Source organism: Triturus cristatus, chromosome 2_2 (genome assembly GCF_964204655.1).
Source record: "Triturus cristatus chromosome 2_2, aTriCri1.1, whole genome shotgun sequence".
Classification (NCBI taxonomy): Eukaryota; Metazoa; Chordata; class Amphibia; order Caudata; family Salamandridae; genus Triturus; species Triturus cristatus.
The window spans coordinates 276,544,833-276,560,944 of NC_140582.1; positions in this window are offsets into that span (position 1 = coordinate 276,544,833).

Below are 16,112 nucleotides of genomic sequence, written 5' to 3' on the forward strand. Positions count from 1 at the left end.
TTTTTATGTAAATGGTTTTAAGACCATTTTTTCTGAAGCAATTCCTTCTAAGGCAGGGAGAGCAAGTTGAGGTTTAGCTGTGTTACTATCTGTAACTTCACCATTAACCCTACAGAAAAGTCACAACATTTTCAATTTCTACTCCTTAGCGTAAAAGGAAAGCAAAATATTGTAGTGATTAACTACTACAATAATGTTTTCAATAAAACTAGAATAGGGATAGTCACTGCAATCGAGGAAGAACTTGATACTTTTCTGAAGAGACTGGGGAATGAGTACATAGTGATTTGGGGTGGTGATTTTAATATCGAATTATGCAAGTCATTGAAAACTAATCAATGTGGCCATATAGATGATTTAGGGGATTATATCATTCATTTCCCACATAATCCTTATGGCGAAATACTTAACTATGTTATGTACAAATATGGCCTCGAAGTTTTGAAGCTGGGTGACAATGATGGAGCCATTGAGGAATATACTTATGAGGGGGCTAGGTCTTCATCATGTATTGATCATTTCCTGACATCAAGGAACAGTAGGCCTTTTGAGAATGATTGCATCATATTGCATAGTTTACTTAGTGATCATCACCCCATTTTCTTAACGTTAAGCTCCAGCTTATACTCTATTGAAAAGACTTGTGCCACTGCAGTTGACATTAGTACACAAGTTGAAAATGGGATCTCTGTTAAATGGACTGGCGTTAATCCTGCCAATTTTATGGAAAATTTGGCTACTAGCAAAAATCATGATATAGAAGTTTGCCTAGATGGATCTTCTAATAATATTGACATCGTTATGGCTTTTAATAATATTTCAACAGAAATTAATAAAAATTTGACATTAAAAAATAAGAGTCATAAAAATAAAATAGATCGCTGTCCACGTTGGTTTAACCAAGAATGTTCGAAATTAAACAGAGACCTGAAGGAAGCTCTGAAAGTTAAGTCAAGAAATAGAGAAAAAATTAGTAGCTTTAGAAAAAGTTATAAACAAGCACAAACCGCTAGGAAAACAGAAATCAGAGAGACTGCATGGGATAATTTGGTCCAGACAGCTGAGACCAAAAATTCTACCCTCTTTTTGAAATCTATTGACCAACCCCTGTTTAAGGATATTTCTATGGCAGGGATGATACAGTAGTTACCCCAGAAGACTGGTTACTGCATTTTGAGGATATTTTTAACCCCACTAAGGGCCTCATGTAGGTAAATAAATTTTACCGGTTCTTAAATACCGAGCCGTACCGAATCGGTAAATTAGAATCGGTAAGTTATATGTAGGTAAAAATTCGGTAACAGTTACCGATTCGGTAACATTCGGTAAATACGAATCGGAATTCACCAATTCGGTAAATACCGAGGTGATAATTACCGATTCGGAAAATACCGAGGTGGTATCTACCGAATCGGAAAATACCGAGGTGGTATCTACCGATTCGGAAAATACCGAATCGGTACGTACGGATTCGGTAAATAACATCACATGACTTGACGAAACAGCTAATCCTGTGCAACGACAGCCCACCCAACCAGGAACTGCCCACACCCAGGCAGGTGTACACAATTAGCCGAAGTGGCCACACCCAGGCAGGTGTACATAATTAGCCGACCCTGGAGAGGCCTGGAGTGCAGAGGAGAGGCAGGGAGCAGTTGCATGTGCGAGCGGGAAACGAACAGCATGTCCAGCCAGAGAACACAGAAAGACGGAGGGGAAAGGAGGAGGAAGCTCAAATTCAGCCCCAAGGAACTCCAGGTGCTGGTGGAGGAGGTGGTGAAGCAGCACCAGAAGCTGTTTGGGAGGCAATCCCTGCAAGTGCCTGAGGCCGAAAAGCGCAACATATGGCTGGCCATCCAGGCGCAGGTCAATGCTGTGGGAGTGACCCACAGGGACATTGAGGTCCTCAAAAAGCGCTGGTATGACCTGAGGATTGTGACCAAGAGGAAGATGGGCGACATCCAGAAGGAGGCCAGCCAGACCGGAGGTGGAACCAACAGGGCACCTGCCCTCACCGAACTGGAGGAGCTGGTGGCGGCCACACTCGAGCAAGAGAGCATCGTGGGTCTTGGGGACGCCGACAGCTCTGCCAGAGCCGCAACACACCAAGGTAAGACGAAAGCACAGCAATGTAGCCTCCCCTACCCCTATCCCACATCCCCCATTGTGAAACGAGAATCACACTGCAGTCCACACGTGTCAGTGCAGACAGGCAATGCATTCCGGGAGATGTAGTCAGGGCAACACTAACCATGACGTAAATGTCACAGGGCAACAAGGCATGTCACGCACTCGAGGCACAAGGAGACAGAGGACAGATTGGAATGTGAAATGATTTATTGTGACGCTTGCAATGCAGCCCTTCGGGGACACTGAGCCAATGTTGTTTTTCTGTCCACAGATGTGACATCATGCAGTACAGGGCATGCTGCAGGGGAGACGGCACACCGGCCACAAAAATCACCTCTAGCCAGCACGAGTTCAGACCAGGGAGCAGGCCCACTTGCAGCCGCACCACCTACGCAGCCAGCCTCGCCGCACACAGAGCCAGCATCACCTCACCGAGAGCCAGCATCACCACCACCAGAGCCAGCATCGCCACTCATGTTCGATTCACCGGCCACATCTCCGCTTGCAGGTGTGAGAATGAGGAGGCGTCCAGCAGCCAGGCTACGAGCCTTAGACACCTCGTCAGACGACAGCATGGGCCCAGAAGACCGCACCGGGCCCCAGGAAGGGAGCCATCCCACTGTGCCCCACACCTCACAGGCAGCACAGACGGGAGCAAGAGGGCGCCGCAGGTCGCGTGTCCAGAGTCCACCAGCACCCACTGACGGCCATGGTGTCTTCTTGGGGCTCGAGGGCCAAATGTTGAAGCAACAGCGCCTGCAATCAAAGGCAGTTATGTCAGTCCAGAGGCACATGCGGGTGATGAAGACAAGCTTAGTCAACATGGACACAAACATTGGCGGCATGGCTGCGGGCATTCGGGACATGTCCCAGTCAATCCAGCAGTTGTGCAGCAAATTAGATGCTGACATCGAAGCACGGCGCCGGGAACGCCAGCGAAGGGACACTACCAGCAGGGCACTCAACCGTCTGGCAACTGCGACTTCCCTACTTTGCCGGCGCTCTGTGACGATGCAGGAGGGCCTAACACAGTGCTGCAGCGACCTGTCTCGGGGGATGGTGCAGGTGACAAGTGCACTAGGGGTGCTATTGAGTAGTCAGGCGTCGACAACTGCTGCAGGGGATGCTGCGGAGAGCATCGACACCAGCAGCAGCATCACACCCCCCGTCCCCGAAGCACGCAGGAGCAGCAGGCGGCTTGGGGTTGGCTCTAGTGAGGATGCACAGGCCGTGCAATCCACCACTGCAGCGCGTATGCGCAAACATTGATGTGGCCCTGCTTATCCACTTGCCATTGGGTGACGTAACCCTGGACATACTCATTGTATAGATGGCATATTGCCAGATTGGCCTGTTCATGTGTTCATGGCGTGGTGCCACATTAAACTACGTCATGACTTCTCACAACTCGCTGTGTCCCCTCACTTACTCAGAAATAGTTGCATGTGATCTCTGCCCGTCTCTCTCTCCCATCGACTGCAGTTGGCACTCTAGCTGCGCTGCCCTCTGGCTGGCCTGACTCATCCTCGTTGTCCTCAAAATATGTTAGTTCCACATCTGTACCTTTTTTCGTGGCAAGGTTGTGCAGCATTGCACAAGTGGCAATTATCTTGCAGCAGGTGATGGGTTTGTACTGGCGTGCGCCTCCGCTCTTGTGGAGGCAGCGGAACCTGCTCTTCAGTAGTCCAAACGTGCGCTCCACCACATTGCGTGTAGATTTGTGGGCCACGTTGTATCGTCTCTCACTCTGGGTTGCTGGGTGTAGGTAGGGAGTGAGGATGAATGACCGGCATGCATATGCACTGTCGCCTGGATGAGTAAGAGGGAACCATCAGTTACATGCCTCTATACACTCTGATTTGCAGGTTTCAAGGGGCGTCACTGTTACTTACCCAGCAGGTATCCCTCTCCGAATTCGCCGGCACTCAGTCGTGTGTAGATCCCACTATTCTGGAAGATGTAAGAGTCGTGGGTGCTTCCAGGAAACTTTGCAACAATATCTGTGATGATGTTCCCTGCATCACAGATCACCTGCACATTGATGGAGTGGGTGGACTTCCTGTTCCTGTAGATGTGCTCTGTATCAGCTGGTGGACAGATTGGGATGTGTGTACCATCAATACAGCCGATGACATGGGGGAACTGTGCCATGTGATAAAAGTCTGTTTTTGTTTTCTGCAGTGCAGCCTGTGTGTTTGGGAAGCTTATGTAGTGGTGCATTCTCTGCATCATGGCATCCAGGAACTTCCTGAAGAAACGGGACAGGCAACTCTGGGATACACCACCCACCGCAGCTGTCACCACCTGATAACTGCCGGATGCCAGTAGATGTAGGCTGCAGAGCACCTGCACATGTGGTGGTATGGCGTGCGCCCTTCTTGTTGGCTGGTCCAGGAGTGGGTGCAGGTCCCTTATCAGGTCCATGATGGTTTCGGGGTGTAGCCTGTACCTCTCATGTATCTCTGCATCAGTCAGCTGGAATAGTGTGATGCGCTGTCTGTAGATTTGTTCCTCCCGTCGCCACACCCTCAGTCCTGCTGCCTGTAGACGTAGGCGCCTTGCAATGACGTACATGGCGGCCATGTTGTCCACGCTGTTGCATTTTGGGATTGCTTATGTGCATTGTTGATGGTTACCACCTGCTTTCCATCCGTGTTAATTACCGACTCTTATTTACCGATTTTCCTGGATTTCTTAATTACCGACTGCTCCTACATGTCATTTTAAATTTTTACCACTTCATATTTACCACTTCATATTTACCAATTCGTTAATTATGTATTCGGTAAATATGAATCGGTATTTTAGAATTCGGTAACTATGAATCGGTATTTACCGCCTCATATTTACCGAAAAGTGGTTTTTGGACTCCTACATCTCACTTGTCTGAATACCGGTCGGTAACGGCATATTTACCGAAAATCGTCCGTTACCGACCGGTATTTCGCTACCTACATGAGGCCCTAAATGTTGTAATGAAACGAATCAGGACAGCAACATTATTCTAATTAAAACTAATAAAACGGAAACCATTACTGTTGATGAGGTTGAAACTGCTCTTCAAATAGTGCAAGTGGAAAGGCTGCTGGCCCTGATGGGGTTCCGATTGATATATTCAAATACAATGGTGACTTTTGGTCCCCCATTTTAGTTAACCATTTTAAGGCTATTATTGATAGGGTGCTACCCGCAACCTGGGCCGAAAGTGTGATCGTTTCCATTTTTAAAAAAGGCAACAAAGCTAGTGCTAAGTGCTACCGCCCCATTTCTCTCCTTCATTCAACTTTTAAACTTATGGGCAGGATTTTATTAGCTAGACTTGAATGCTGGGTCAAGGATAGTAATATTTTAACTGAAGTCCAATATGGCTTTAGAAATGGAATTGGCACGGTTGAGCAGTGTGTAAATTTAGAGCTACTCATAGGGAAATATACCATGGCTAAAACTGGTTCACTTCACCTATGCTTTGTCGACCTTTCCAGCGCGTTTAACTTAGTAAATCATAGTATGTTATGGTAAACGCTGGAAGGGATGGGTGCTCCACACAATATTATCAGCCTCCTGTCACAAATCTATGCCCATTTAATTTCAAAGATTCGATATGGACAGAATGGGGAATGCACATCACAGTTTAGAGTAACCCGAGGTATCAGACAGGGTTGTGTCCTTGCCCTACTCTTATTTTCATTATATATCAATGGAGTGGTCTTTTTATTACAGAGTTATAAAAACAGACGCCCCTGTCGTTGGTAAACGCCTAACACCGGTTTTATTATACGCCGATGACGCAGTCCTGATTTCTAGGACTGCAAATGGCCTACAACTTCTGATTGATGAATTTACTAATTTTATGACTAACAAAACTTATCGATTAATTTGTCCAAGACTCTAGTAATGACGTGTGGAAAAAGTAAAGCTAAAATTAGAACCCACTACGTCAATGGTGCACCGATTGAAAGGACATCAACTTTCTCTTACCTGGGGTTACTTTTTAATTGCAAAGGCTCATGGAATGCACATGTTAATTTATGTAAACTAAACATTTTAAGAATGACTGAGGGCATTTTTAGATTCTCACAAAAAATAGGCAATAAGCCAGTGCGAGAGATTTTAAAATTGTATAGGAGCTGAGGTCTGCTACGGCGGACCGCTTTGGGGTATGGCGGATACTTCCCAGTTACAAATATTGGAAAACAAATTTCTACGAAGAGTATTATCAGTTCCTAATTCTACAGCTACTTATATCATACATAGGGAAACGGATGTACCTTTTCTAAGTAACTTGATCAGTGTGTCCGCCCTAATTTTATGGTATCAAATCTGGACGAAGGAAGAAACTCATTTTACCAAGGACATAATACGTGATTGCTTAACCCTTGATTATTGGAAGAATATACCTTGGCTGAAATATATTCACAGTCTTCTTATGGAGTGTGATGTGAGTGCTAATTTTGGAGATCCTATGAGTTTCGAGAAATTTAGTAAGGAGGAACTAAAAAGGAGATTTTTTAAATCAAGGGAAGCTGCCATGGAAACAGAAGTATGTGTTAAACCAAACGTTAGTTTGTACCGTGACGGACCCCTGTCTCCGGGCACTCAGCCATATTTTATTTTCATTAGAAATACTCAACATAGATTTTATTTAACTAGACTAAGGTGCGTACTTTGCACTTCCAAATTGCTTTCCCAAAGATGGGTAAAAGGAGTGCAAATCTCCCAAAATGTACGTGTGATGGTAAGTCCATCCAAAGCACTGTGAACTTTGTACTTTTTTGTAACTTTTATAGGGATCTAAGGAAATTAATTTTACACCCACTTTTTATCTCGAATAGACTGTATTCATACAAAACCACCTTTTATTTTATTTGTGATTTAGAACATGTCTATATATGTAATGCGGTAATTGCTTATATCCAACTAGCCATTAAGCGAAGAAAGGAGCTTTCCTATTTGGAATCTCTTGTTTATGAATAAGTTGTACAGTCTTATTCAGTCTTTTTACACATGTTTTAAATGTATTTTATGTTTTGAAATTCCCATGAACTCATAAGAAGTATTAACTGATTGCTATGATGTATTCACCGTAATATGTAAAAGGTGAAATTATATCTGAAAAATGTATAAATTACTGTCTAATTTATGATGAATTGGCTTTTGTAATGTAGAATGCTTTTATGGATATATTTTTTAATATACCGAATAAAGCTTGTTTTGACTTTTCATGCCCTTACAAAGAAGAACAGGTAGTTGAGAACAAAACATCGTAGTATCCAAAGATTGGGTTGGGCAACTCCATCCAGGAATCTTGGAGCATAACAATAAAAAAATTCTGTATAAAAGAAATTGTGTATTGGTCTTATAGTAGCCTTGCAAGACCATGCACATTCCAGGAGCATATTTTAATTGGCATTTCTGATTGATCGGTGGTAAGCAACCATCAATAATTACATTCAGACTGCTTTTTTTAGTAACGATGGAAGCCAAGCCCAATCCTCCATTTGGAATTGCCACTTTGAAACTTGTTCACAAATTGTCCAGAAATTGAATTTGTGATTTTAAGATCAGAAGTTGTAGTGGGATTGAAAAGAGGGCCAATGGCACCTCCTAGCAATGGTATATTTTGTTTGAAGCCTTTGGCACTATTTAGGCTTGACTGCATTATATTCCTTGCTGGCACGGTGGGCATTAATATTGCTGGATAGTTTGATTTCATACACCTTCTAACTTCAATGCCCCATTCATCAAAATAACTTTGGCAATTAAATAGCTTATTTGACTATGTACTGGAAGTAATTTTGTGTGAAGGATATTAAGAACCCTATTTAAATTTTACAGTTGCAAGCTTATCAGACGTTAGGTGTGAAAGAGCTGGTATTGAGGCTGTTAGTTTTAATATATTACCATGATTAAGAATGTTGTGGGGACATTGGAAAACATGCTGGGAGAAAAAAGAATATTTGTGTTAATTGGAGAGTCGTATGTCTTACTTGTGCTTATTCATCCAGAATGCTCAAAACCTGTGTTAGAAGCTTGCACTTCTGGTTGCATCGGCCATCTCTTACACAGGAGAGACGGTTGGCTATTATCAAGATTTCTTCTGGTACTGATAGCAATTGTTTGAGGGAACTCTGTGGTGTTTAATTGGACAGGGGTGCTAATTGTTGATGCTTTATTATCGGTTACCATGTTTTGATTGTAATTTGCTGCATTTTGGTTAGGCGCTATAGATACCTTAGTTTGCCTGGATGCCTTTTTTGATAATGCAAATGAGCTCATCACTTTATCTATGGATGACACCACTTCCTTTTTACTGGGTCTAAGATATTTGTTAGACAGATTACCTTGTCCTCGATTTTGAGTTTGATTAGCATCACCTGTCTCCTTCACCGAGATTTAGGTTGCTGATTATCATGAATAAAGTGTTTGAAAATTGGATAGCAACCCTGTAGCCTATCGGTCACCATTGTGCAGTTTGCTGGTCTCCTGGCTTCATTTCAAACCTTTCGGGACCTTTTACACTATCCAATGGCCCTTGTTTTATTTGAGTTTGGGGACAGGGGCAGGTCTTCTGAAGGTTGCTGTGAGCCCTGCCATGCCTGTGAACAGTTTGTTGGATAATTACCTTGAGCACATTACCAGGAACAAAGTGGAGCTCAAGGCTCATGTGGAAACGTTGGGGTTGCCTGACTGGATCTGTGCTATGATAAGGAGGTTCATGGCTGCCCAGGATGGTGAGTCAAAAAGGGCTGGAGCCTGGAACAATGGGCCAGCCAGCTGCTAAGAAGGGCCAGCCAGCTGCTAAGAAGGGAAAGGCAGAGGGTGTGGAAAACAAGCCCATGAATGTACTCCCAGTGAGACGGATGGGGCACCTATGGTGGCCACCCCGTAGTCCATTGAGAAGGGCATTGCTTCCCTTGGTGACCTGACAACACTTGCTGGATGGCATGTAGAAGAAGGGCCCACCAAGGAGTAGTTCTGCAGGGTACAAAGGGAGTGTCCAACCCTTGTGGAACTGAGGCAACAGACTAAAGCCAAACCAGTAGATGATGCCTCTGGTAATGATCACATCTACTGGGACGACAACATCCTTTGCAGTGAGCCTAAGGCTCAGTGCATGGGGCAAAAAGAGCCCTTTGGTCCCCCAATGCTAAAGGGCCTTCCTGCTGGAGCTGGCTCACACACTTTCACTGGCAGGACACCAGGGCCAGGACAAGACCTTTGCAAAGCTTGTCCCACACTTTTTTGGGCCTAGGATCAAGAATTCCTCAAATGCATTCTGTAGGACTTGTATAACCTGCCGGGCTAGTTGGAAGACAGGACAGAGTCTGAATACCCACCTTCATCCCTTGCCTTTCTTTGGCACACGCTTTGAGAGGGTGGGTATCAATGTTGTCGGATCTATGGATCCCCAGACTACATCAGGCAACAGGTTTATCCTGGATCTGGAGGATCATGCCACTAGGTACCCAGAGGCATTCCCCCTGAGGACCATGACTGCAACTTCAGTGTCAAAGGCCATTATGGTGGAGATCCTTACCCAAGTGGTTTTTCCCAAGGAAGTTGTATTTTGACAGGGGCACAAACTTCATGTTTGCATACATGCAGTAACTGTGGAAGGAGTGTAGGGTAATCTTCAAGTTCTCCACTCCTTACAATCCACAAACAGATGGGTTTGTTGAGGGATTCATCCTCTCAACAACCAAGAACCTAAAGGGCATGATTAGAGGCCTACCTGAGGCCCTAGAGAATACCTGGGACATCCTCTTGCCATGCCTGTTGTTTGCATACAGAGAAGTGCCACAGAAGGGAGAGGGCTTTATCCCATTTGACCTTCTATATGGACACCCAAGCAAAGAACCTCTGAGGTTGGTCAAGGAAGGGTGAAAGCAAGCTCCCAGGAAGATTCCCCAGTATGTGGTGAGCTACATTCTGGACTTCAGGAGCCAAATAGCTACATTGCGGAAGCAAGTTCTAGACAACTTAGAAGCCAGTCAGGCTGTGAAGAAAGAGTGGTATCACCACATTCCTACCACTGTGGAATTGCAGCTGGGGTAGAAACTGTGGTGTATGAAAGCTGTGGAACCCAGGGCCCTCTAGGACCATTGGGCTGGGCCCTATGAGGCGATTTAGAGAAAAGTCCAGGCTACCTACCTGGTGAACCTCAAGACCCCCAGGCAACCCCTACAGGGTGCTCCATATCAATCACCTCAAACCCCACCTTGAGGGTTGTATGTTGGAACAGAGTTCCACAATCACGACTTCTCTAACAACGAGGTTGCAACTATGACCTCGTCTAAACCACGATTTTTTTTACCACTTATTCCTTTACCACGTTTTTTCATGAAAAGGGAATGCGTGTTACACCCACCCTATAAGTAAACACGATTACCCACACACATGTTGTTCAGGATGTTTCCCATTCTCGTCGGCATGCTTCATAGTGAGTGATGACCCCATAGAACCTTAACTACAAAAAAACGTCTGCACCCTCGGAGCTACTTTCCTCAAAGTACTCCGAAATGTGTGATTGCAATACAACCCACTACGTAAATTCATCTAACTGCAACTCCCTCCTTTAACAATGGTGTGGTCCTGGGCCAAACACGCTGGGCAAATGCCTCAAAGAAAATGCATTAGAAGGAAATGCTGCAGGCGCTTTTTGTACATCGTTTCCCACAACCTGCGGGTCCCAGTCACATTATTCCCTTATAGCGCTTAAGTACTTGTGATGTTTAAGAGCTGTACGAAAAATATGACATAAACATATACAATGTTTAATTAATTTTCACATAAAGGTGCTGTCTTACCTGCTACATAGGTGACGTCGCCTGCCTGGAAGATTAGCAGAGATCTGCAGAATAACGCCAGCATCCTTCTGCAGATTCTCTCTTCATCCCCAGAACAATCACAAGCAGAAATAATCTGAGATGTTGATTAATTTAAAAAGTAGGATGCCAAATTTACAAAGTGTGTTTAACACGTTTTTGTGACTGTACTTCGCAAGGCCAGTTCTTTTACTTTATAAATGAAGAGAATCAATGGTTGCAATGATGGGTGACACGTACGGATACAGATAAACCTCCCTTCGAAAGCCCTGACGTGCGCATTCCCTGTAACATTTTCGTGGTTTATGTAAGTCGTTGTAAAGGAATTCGTTGTTGATGAAGTCATGGTAAAGTGTTTGGATGTTGTTCGGGATTCGTGGTCCAGGTCATTCATTATTCATTCTTCGTTGTTAAGGATGTTTCCCCACTTTGAGAGGTCTGAGCTCTGCATGCTGTTGGTGACAGATGGATAAGAAGAGAATAGTGGACCTCTCCTCAACATCTTAGACTCCAAGGAGAAAAGAGGGTTTGGGGAAGGAGTAAGCCTTTCCCTTATCCTAATTCCTGAGCAGCAGATAGACCACCATCAAGTGTTGGGAAAGTACTCCTCTCTGTCCTCCCTTATTCCTGGGACTACCCATCTGTGTAAACATGATGTGAACACAGGGGACTACCTGCCTGTTAAAGATACATCTTACAGGTTGTTGGATAAGTTGAGGAGCAGCATAGAGAGTGAAGTCTCTAAAATGCTGGAATTGGGAGTGATAGAACCCTTCAGTAGAGCCTATCGCTCTGGTGCCAAAATCTGCCCTGTCGGGTACCACACCTGAACTAAGGTTCTGTGTGGATTATGAAGGGCTAAACCTAGTGGCAAACACAGATGTTCATCCCATCCCCCAGGGCTCATGAACTTATTGATAGGTTAGGGGATGCCCAGTACTTAAGTATTGCTTTGATGTTACTTCAGTGTACTGGCAGATCGCCCTACCAGAAAGGTGCCAAAGAGAGGTCAGCCTTCTCCACTCCAAAAGGGCCACTACTAATTTTGTGTGATGCCCTTTCGACTCAAAAATGCTCCTGCCCCTGCCACCTTAGTGAGCCAGGTCCATGCTTGTATACATGCTTCCACAGCTGCCTATCAGGATGGCAACAGCTGTCTTCGGTGGCAGTTGGAAGGGCCACCTTTTGACTATGAAATACTTCAGGCTTGTCCGACTATCAACATCAGTCAGTGCCAGATAGGGAATGAGTCTGTGGTGTACTTGGGATACCTGATGGGAAAGGGTAAGTTACAGCCCCTCCAGGCCAAGATAGAGACTATCAGGGCCTGGGAGACCATTCTTGGGCCTCACTTGATATTCCAGGAGGTTTGTCAAGGGACATGGCACCATTGTTGCCCCCCTTACAAAGTTGACTAATAAGATGCAGCCCAGAAATGTGATTTCTTTACAGAGGCTTGCCAAAAAGCATTTGACTCCCTTAAGCAAGGCCCCTGACTTCTCTCATGAGTTTACTGTTCAAACAGATGCATCAGAACATGGTAAGGGGCTGTTTTATCACAGCTCACTGAAGAGGGTCTAGACAAACCTGTGGTCTTCATCTTCAGGAGGTTACTACCCAGGAAACAAAGGTGGAGTGGAATAGAAAGAAAATATTTTGCTGTGGTCTGGACACTGAAGAATTGGAGCCATACCGGTTTTACACTCACTTCCTCATTCAAACTGACAACAGGCCCCTCAGGTGGCTCATGCACATGAGGGGTGAGGATCGAAAATTGTTGAAGTGGTCAATTTCCCTACAGGGTATGGACATCACGGTGGAAATTGACCTGGGTTCTAGTTTATCCCGTCTAAATGATGAAAACTCCCTAGAGGTTGGGTAGGTCGCCCCACTTTTAGCTGGAGAGGCAACTGTCATCCTTAGGGTGGTCTTCTCTCATACATTTTGCCTGCTTACCTCCTCTTTCTGCTGTATCTTTGTGTTGGCCTTAGGACTCTGAGCACTTTACCACTGCTTACCAGTGCTGAAGTGCATGTGCTTCTCTCCTAAACATGGTGACATTGGTGTCTACATGATTGCCATATTTAGTTTACTTAGAAGTCCCTTGTAAAGAGTTATACCATATACCCAGGGCCTGTAATCTAAATGCTACCACTGGGCCTGCTGCACTGAGTGTGCCACGCACACATGTAGCCCTCCAAATCTGTCTCAGGCCTGTCATGGCAAAGCCTGTGTGTGCAGTTTACTACCACTTTGACTTGGCATTTAAGAACACTTACCAATCCTTAAACTCCCCTTTTATTACCCATAAGGCATCCCTAAGGTAGGCCCTACGTAGGCCTACAGGCAAGGTGTTATGTAAGTAAAAGGTAGGGCATGTGTTTTTAAGTTTGACATGTCCTGGTAGTGACAAACAGCTACATTTACTTTTCAATGCAGTGAGGCCTACTCCTCTCTGAGGCTAGCATTGGGAATTCCTTAATACACTTTTAAGCTGCAATTCCTGATCAGAAAGGAGAAGCTGCATCATGTTTCATATCTTCGGAATATTAATTAGAAAGCCTCTTTAGTGGTAAAGATGGATTTAACATTACCTTTTTAGAAATGACACTGTTCGAAAGTGGATATCTCTCTGCTCTTTACTTAGGTCTTTGTGCTTCAGCCTGTCTCCAATACACGTCTGGGGTGAGTGACAGCTACACTTTGTGCATTCCCTTTAGACAGCCACAAACACAGGAAGGGTGGGTGTGACCGAGAACTCATCTTCATTCATCTGCTTTCTGATAGCTCTTCCTGGGCAGGAAGAGGAGGGGGGGCTGATTCTTACACCTGAAGAGGCAGTGTCCTGTTTCCTGTACAAAGGGATGATTATTCCCACAGATAGCCTGGCAGATAGGGCTGGGATGAAAGGGGACCTGTGCACTTCAAGGGTCTGCTTTGAAGTCACCCCCACTTCAAAGACACATTTGGGTATGAGTACTGGGGCTCTGACCCTACCAAGACAGTACACTACTGGACCTGTGAAGGCTGCTATGCTACAAGGATTGCCACTTTACTTGACTATTGCTCTGGAAGAACTTATTTTCTGATGTGCTATGGTGCCCTGCTGCCTGCTGATCTCTGCCCTGCTGACGACAAGTTCTGGACTCATCTCACTTGAACCCTGAGTGACTTCAAGGGCTTGCCTCATGTTCTGAAGACTAAAGCCATCAAAGACTTCCTTTAACTCTGCAACAACACCTGTACTCTGCCATCTGTGAGCCCTGTCTTTCCAAGTGGTAGCAATACAGTCCTGGGGGTACTTGAAAGGTGATTTCTGCCGTCCAGAACCATCACAATTGATGCAGTGATGATTTTGCGCAGATCAGAACTGACACATTGCCCTTTGATGCAACAGAGGAGCCGATCGACGACATCGATTAGATGAACTGCGTGGACCAACAACAATGGACAGAGCAGCTTGACGAAGATGTAGTGCCTCCATCGTAAATACGTTCTTCATCACATGCGCAGATCGGGACCAGCCCATCGAGACTTCAACATCAACGCTTTGCTCCATCCAAAGAACTTTTGCAGCAGGATCTGTGTGAGTCCTGTAGCCAGCCTGCCCTCTATCGTGGTTGGCCTGAGCTTTGGATTTACCCCGGTCCAACACGAACTCAAGTAACCCCTAAGCGCTATTTGACTCTAAGGACTCGATTTTGATTTAAACACTCGTTCTACGTATTGGATTTTTGTTGTTTTGAGCTTGTTTTACTCATACAAATATAATCTATTTTTCTAACCCTGTCTGGAGTATTTGTGTCATTTGTATTGCGTTACTGGGTGAGTGTGTTGCATAAATATTTTACAGGTTGCCTCTTTATATAAGCCTGACTGCTTTGTGTCAAGCTACCAGAGGGTGAGCACAAACTATCTTTTAGTGTGAATCTAGCTTACCCTGACTGGGATTGTGGTCCCTAATTGGAACGGATGCATACCGCTTCCAACTGGATACCCCAGTTCTAACAGGAAACCTACCAAACCTGCATATTTCTTAAAACTAGACACCCAGGGATGTCCAGGGTGTTATGACAGGTTTGACTCTCACCAGTCTTTCCTACCTAGAAGCCCTTGCAAACCTAAAATGCTGGTTAAAAATGCACATTTTCACAACATTTCTGTGAGGAAAAGTTGGGGAATCTGTGGGCAACCACAAGTTTCCTACCGCTCAGCATTCCTCCATGTCTCCAGATAAAAAAGTTAAGTTACTTGTGTGGGTGCGACTAGGCCCTGCAACAAGAAGAGGCCCAAAATGCAATGTGGAGACTTCAACATTTCCTGTCAAAAAAGACCAGATTTGACAATGGGGGTAGCTGTGTTAACTAGCCATGGGATGAACCACCACCTAGGGAAGCCTACCAAATCCAGATATTTCTGAAAACTGTACATCCAGGGGAGTGCTGGGTGGTCACTCAATGTTTTCTTATCCACTGTGGGGACTCCCATTGACCATGGTCTGATCTGTTCTAGTTTCGGGCACAATGCCAATTCACACAAGTGGGGTAACGTTTTCTTTGTGTAAAGTGGGTGTAGGCTGAGTGGTAGGAGTTTTCTGGATCACTTCAGATTCCGGAAGTTTGAGTCACAGAGATGCAGGGAAACATTAGTGATTTTAGGCAAAGTTTGAGCTTTTCAAGGTCCTGTGGTAAGAAATTGTTGTGGGATCGACACAAGGCATACCACCCTGGACTCTTTTAGGTGTCTACTTTTCAGAAATGTCTGGGTTTGATAGGTTTCCGTAGGCAGCAGCCAAGCCCAGGCCCAGTTACTGCAGCTATCGCCATTTGGGGTTGGGGTATGGCTCGATGCAAGGGTAGGCCACCCCATTAATTTGTTTGTTTTTGAAGAATTTTGAAATCCTTAGGTCCTCATTTATGAGTTTTTGCATTAGGTCAGCGTCACTGGTGTTCCTGCTGTGCTGCAACGCAAATGGCGTTGCAGCGCGCGCAATCTAATTCATTTTATTTAAGTATTTTTGTACTTAACTCAGGTTGGCCATATGTCAGAGTTTACTACCCCCCACCCTGTCCCTTCCCTGCCCAGCCCCACCGCCCCGCAGCGCTCACAGTACGAGCCGCGACGAGTTAAAAATAGTTTACTAATATAGTTTAATGG